General features: G+C 40.4%; 1 non-coding gene across 1 annotated transcript; it reads right to left on the bottom strand.

Annotated features, from left to right (window-relative positions):
• Positions 1–5571: 5571 nt before the first annotated feature.
• On the bottom strand, positions 5572–5677 carry LOC130819604 (small nucleolar RNA R71). Its single transcript, XR_009044643.1, has one exon. It is a non-coding gene; the product is annotated as a small nucleolar RNA R71 (small nucleolar RNA).
• Between the last annotated feature and the right edge of the window lie 837 nt (positions 5678–6514).

The following is a 6514-nucleotide window of genomic DNA, read 5'->3' as shown; positions in this document are numbered from 1 at the left end:
CCAACCACAAGATAAACTTACCCTTGGGGAGAGAAGCTCTATTTAATCTGTGCACTTTATACTATATTTTTATGCTCCCTTCCCTTGCATTTTTATGGCATTTTGATGTGTGATTTCGCATTTTCCATGTGGTTTTACGCTTGGTTGGAGTTTTGTGTGTCTTTGATTATTTCAGGCCATTTTACTCCACTCTTGTATTGGAAGCGAATCACTCCTGAGCATTAGAATGTGTGCTTCGAGATTTGGCAGAGTTCGAGACCGCATTACGACACTTTTGTGAGCTCACGGGCCCATTCGGACATGCTTTTAGTCCCGTTGGGTTTCGTTTGTACTTTTATCGCGTTCTCATGAAGAAAAGTAAGCACAAGATGATAGGCCCGGGCGGGTATTTTCATACCCAGGTGATTTCAAGCAAGAAATAAGAACGTAAGCATCCAAGCCCAGGACCCGGTCGGGTCAAGCTTAAACCCGGCCGGGTTTGTCTAAAATCACTTGCTGGAATGATCAACCCACGGACCCGGTCGGGTCTTGCTTAAACCCGGTCGGGTCCTACAATTTCTATTCTCTGAAAAATTCTCAGCACACGGACCCGATCGGGTCTTTCATAAACCCGGTCCGGTCTTCCAGAAACCCGGTCCGGTCTGTCAGAAATCCGGTTCGGTCCTGCTTTAATAACCGTTTTCCGTGCAGTTTTCTTATTTAATCACTAGGGAATGTACTAGAACGGGGAGGTTAACAATTTTTCTCAGTTTTTTAGAGACTTTTAATTCTTCACTTTAGGGAAGAAACTTTGTAACTTCATTTACTTTCGTTCGTCATTTGGTATTCGAATTCAAGTACTATTTCTTTATCCCTTTTCTTGTTATTATTTTTAATCATGTTTCTTTTAATGAATTCTTGTTTTGTTGTAATTAATATGTGTGAGTAGTTTCTTAATCTAGGGTTAGATGGAACCCTAGCCATGATTTTGATGATGAATTATTGAGTTTCAATCCCTTTTTGTTATGCATAATCCTTGTTCATGCTTGATCTCTTATGCTAGTTAACTTACGATCTATGAGATACCCAGTTGGTATTCTTGAGGATTTCCCCGTCCAAGTTGGTAATTACTTCGTACCCTGCGATTTCGTCATTATGAATATGGAAGAGGATGCCCGCATTCCGGTGATTTTGGGTCGTGATTTTTTAAAGACTACAGCAGCCAATTTTGATGTGAAGAATGGGAAGTTATCACTTGAAATTTTGGGAGAACAGCTGCATTTCCATCTCCCCTCATCCATGGCACATTCTGCCATTGGGGAGACTGTTTATCAGGTGGATGCGATAGTTGATGCTACTACAGAGCGGGAGTCCACACCCCCCATTGTTGATCTACTTTATGCAGCTATTGAAGGCAACTATGAGAAGGATAGGGCCGATGTGATTGAGATGGTCCCAGTTTTAGATGTTGCACATACAATTGTTCCTGCAAAAGCTCAGTTTGAGGACATCCCACCTTGGAAGGTGTCCACCATTGAGGAACGAAAGGAATGTACTACGCCTCCTCAGGTAGAATTAAAACCCCTCCTTCCTTCTTTGAAGTATGTCTTTCTAGAGGATAATGACACTTACCCTGTTATTGTCAATGCTAAACTCAACGGCACTCAAATTGAGCGATTACTCACAGTTCTGAAAAAGTATAAGAGTGTTATTGGGTACACTATTGATGACATCAAGGGTATTAATCCCTCATTCTGCACTCATGAGATGTGGTCCCTCTGGTCCTGGAGGTGGTGGTTCGGGCCAGTGATCATTTATTTGATCTTTTGCCAAACACTGCGAACCGTGCTTGGGCTGGCTTGGGGGGATAATCACTTTCCACTCACGCACTCACTCATGCACCTGCATTCTTTTTTATCATTTTCAACATATAGAGTTAGGTTTTATTTCTCGCATGCATACAAAAAAAAAAAAAAAAAAAAAAAAAAAAAAAACGTGTTATGGCTTGATGAGAATTGTTGGAATCCCCTTTGGAATCCTCTATATATGAGTAACATTGTCCTTTCCCCTAAAATGAATTTTGCAAAATGTTTTGACTGGTATTTTGGCATGTGATACTGTTATTTGGATGTCAGAGGCAAACTGCAGACACTCCTAATTTGAGAACCAATTAAGTGGCATTTAATTACCTCATGAGCATGAGTAGGTTAGCTGGTGAGTTGGCCTAATCAAATGTGTGTGCATTATGTGCTAGGATGCCCATTAGGGGCTAGACCGATCTTGACTTTGCTTTACTCCTCCTAGAATTTGACTAGATATACCTTGTTGAAAATGATTTTCAGGCTTAGATGTTACTTGAAACCACATGGACTAAAAAGCCACCTTGCACTACTTGACTTTAGGTTTTAGCCCTCTTGAGCTTGAGCCCCTTTTCTTTCAACCTGCATTACTAAAGCTCCACAATCCCAAAATTTCCCCCTCTTACACCTTAGGGAGTGAATCAATTATTTAAGTTTGATGTTGGTTGTTGGTGTGGTTACTGATCCATGATGGTAAAATCTCGAGCTTCTTTTAAACTCTTCTGTATATAGACACCCCCAAGTATTATTTCTTTAAAAAAAAGAAAAAGAAAGAAAAAAACTCAACAAAAACAACAAAAAGAATGTGATTTTTGCTTTTAGTTATAAATTAAATAAAAAGGGGTAATATATTGTTCTTTCAGAAGCTCGAAATTTCATTGGTTAAGTTTATTTAAGATTGGTTATATGATGTTTATGCTCGAAGTGTGTGTTGTTGCGAGAAAAGAGATTTCACTCCCTACTGTCCCTACTAGGTCTCATACTTTTAGCACGACCAATAACCTTAGCCAACGTTGCTCCCATTATTAGCCTGAATTGATTCTCTTGGTAGTTGAAGTCTATTTCGAAGGAGAAGGATAGCAAAGTTAAAGTGAAAGTCTTTAGAATGTTGTTTGCATTGGAGAGAACTTTTTGTCCTTCAAGACACATGAGAGTGAGATTTGGGAGGGAAACACTGCTGGGGAATAGAAGTAGTCATTTTCACTACTTCGGTGTGTGTAATGAGTTCTAGACTCATCGACAATGGAGTGGTGAGTTGCCCCGTGAGTACCTCCTCATTTGATTTATGATGTGTTTACGATGGCCTTAACTGGTTACCTTTTGGATGAATCGTGAAAGCCTGATTGCGCTATGATAGTACGGATTGATGTTGAGTGTGCATAAATGCCGAGTCGTTTGAAGTTGCTTTTAAATGAATTTCGAAAACCTTTGGGGAAGAACTTTGTTGACCTATATGATCTCCACTTTTCTTTGACGGTTCATTTGCTTGGGGACAAGCAAGGGTTTGGCTTGGGGGAGTTTGATCTGTGCACTTTATACTATACTTTTATGCTCCCTTCCCTTGCATTTTTATGGCATTTTGATGTGTGATTTCGAATTTTCCATGTGATTTTACGCTTGGTTGGAGTTTTGTGTGTCTTTGATTATTTCAGCCATTTTACTCCACTCTTGTATTGGAAGCGAATCACTCCTGAGCATTAGAATGTGTGCTTCGAGATTTGGCAGAGTTCGAGACCGCATTACGACACTTTTGTGAGCTCACGGGCCCATTCGGACATGCTTTTAGTCCCGTTGGGTTTCGTTTGTACTTTTACCGTGTTCTCATGAAGAAAAGTAAGCACAAGATGATAGGCCCGGGCGGGTATTTTCATACCCGGGTGATTTCAAGCAAGAAATAAGAACGTAAGCATCCAAGCCCAGGACCCGGTCGGGTCAAGCTTAAACCCGGCCGGGTTTGTCTAAAATCACTTGCTGGAATGATCAACCCACGGACCCGGTCGGGTCTTGCTTAAACCAGGTCGGGTCCTGCAATTTCTATTCTCTGGAAAATTCTCAGCACACGGGCCCGGTCGGGTCTTTCATAAACCCGGTCCGGTCTTCTAGAAACCCGGTCCGGTCTGTCAGAAACCCGGCCCGGTCCTGCTTTAATAACCGTTTTCCGTGCAGTTTTCTTATTTAATCACTAGGGAATGTAATAGAACGGGGAGGTTAACAATTTTTCTCCGTTTTTTAGAGACTTTTAATTCTTCACTTTAGGGAAGAAACTTTGTAACTTCATTTACTTTCGTTCGTCATTTGGTATTCGAATTCAAGTACTATTTCTTTATCCCTTTTCTTGTTATTATTTTTAATCATGTTTCTTTTAATGAATTCTTGTTTTGTTGTAATTAATATGTGTGAGTAGTTTCTTAATCTAGGGTTAGATGGAACCCTAGCCATGATTTTGATGATGAATTATTGAGTTTCAATCCCTTTTTGTTATGCATAATCCTTGTTCATGCTTGATCTCTTATGCTAGTTAACTTACGTTATTCAATGGAAACTTTGGAAATTGTGGTTAACAATTTATTCTTTGTTAACGAAAGTTAGAGTTGAATGAATTGTCTTTTAGATCAAGGACTTGATAATCTTCATGAAAATAGATAGATTTGATTGTTGGATCTTATAGAATACTGTGCTCAATGTCATTATTATACTTGATTCCATGAAAATAGGTTTGATAGTATGGTAGTGAAGCTAATAGTCTTCGAAAGGATTTATTAGTATTCTTAATGGTGTATTCGTCCTATTGAACTTGGTTATGATTGTTGTAAGGGTAGTAGGATCTCATTGTCATCATATCATGCTAGTGGGGAAGTTTATCCCTGGATGTTTTAGTATCATCGATCTACCTTTCTAGTTTAATTGTTTGTGCTCTAGTTGTTTAGTTAGTCTAGATATATATTCTCCTAATTTGTGTGTTACCTAGGATCAATTGGTAGCCGGAAAATAATCACTTACTTCATTGTTCCCTGTGGATTCGACCCTGACTGTTGCTATACTAGTGTCATATTAGAATTTGTTTGATAGTACATAAACGACCTATCAAATTTTGGCGCCGTTGCCGGGGAACAACGGATTAGTTTAGTGTTTATTTTCTGAGTTTAAATTGATTCTTTTTCTCTGATTCTGCTTAGGTTAGGTCCCCCTCCCTTGTTTATTTAACCCTTTGCTTTTAGTTTCTTTTGTTGCATGCAAACCAGAGGACAGGGACACGAACTAGTACCTTTTGACCCTGAAATCGAAGCAACAGCAAGAAAACTCAACTCTAGGCAAAGAAGGCGAAGAAACAAGAGAAGGGAAGATTTAACCATGACTAAAACACCAGAGAAACCCCTCCTGGATTACATCACTCCTGATGCTAGCATTGTCACTACAAGCATTGTGAGGCCAGAGATTTCCGGGAACCAGTATGAGATCCAGTCAGCATTTTTCAACTGGATCGCTCAGGACCAATTTCATGGTATTGAAAATGAGAGCCCAACCGACCATATTAATCTGTTCATCGACAAGTGCATGACACACAAGTACAACAACGTCACCTCCGATCAATTAATGTTAATAGCTTTCCCTTTTTCTCTTGCGGGGGCGGCTAAACAGTGGCTTCATGAGGAAGAACCCAACTCCATTGGTACTTGGGAGGCTCTGAAAAAGGCATTCTTGCATCGATACTACCCACCCGAAAAAACTTCAAAGTACCGAAATGAGATCTCTACTTTCAAGCAAAAAGACGGGGAATCACTCTATGATGCATGGGACAGATTTAAAAGTCTAATCAGAAAGTGCCCACATCATGGATTACCGGATTGGATGGTTATTGAGACAGTCTACAATGCTTTGAGGCATGAGATCCAAACTTCTTTGGATGCTGCTGCTGGGGGTAACTTCATGATGAAAACACTGACCCAGGCCAAGAAAATTCTTGATGATATGGCTTCAAATTACCACTGGCGAGAACAATCAATTCCAAGGCGAGGTGGTAGGTATGAAGTGGATGCTATTGTTGCTTTGACTAATAATGTACAGGCTTTGACAAGGAAGGTTGAGCAATTGGATGTAGTTGCAATAAATAAAGTTTGTGGTGCTTGGGGCTTAAGTGGGCATTCTAGTGTCGATTGCCAACTTCAAGCCGAAGGGGTTGCTGCTGTGGAACAAGTCAATGCCATCCAAAATCAGAATGCGAGACAACAATACAACCCCTACTCCAACACCTTCAATTCAGGATGGAGGGATCATCCAAATTTTTCCTACAAAAACAAAAATGCGCAGAATCCCTCATCCTCGTACAACATACCATCGGGTTTCCAACAAAGGCCTCCCTTCCCACCTCAACAACAACATCCACCGAAGTCCAACCTTGAGAGCTTGATGGAGAACTTTATTGCTACCCAAAGCAAGCAAAATGAATACTTCAGCACCTCCATTAATCAGATTTTGGCTCACAACAAAATGATCGACACTCAGATGGCTCAAATGGCTCAGCAATTGAGTAACTTATCCATGCAAAAGGGCAACTTCCGGAAAACACAGAAAGGAACCCAACCACATCCCCACATCAGCAACTCAATGCAATAACTACGAGGAGTGGTAGCACACTTCATGATCCAGCCCCTAAGGTAAAAACTTCACCTATTGTT

The sequence above is a fragment of the Amaranthus tricolor genome, chromosome 7, assembly GCF_026212465.1.
Source record: "Amaranthus tricolor cultivar Red isolate AtriRed21 chromosome 7, ASM2621246v1, whole genome shotgun sequence".
Classification (NCBI taxonomy): domain Eukaryota; kingdom Viridiplantae; phylum Streptophyta; class Magnoliopsida; order Caryophyllales; family Amaranthaceae; genus Amaranthus; species Amaranthus tricolor.
Note: the sequence above shows the minus strand (reverse complement) of the source record. Positions and strands in the feature narration are given on the sequence as shown.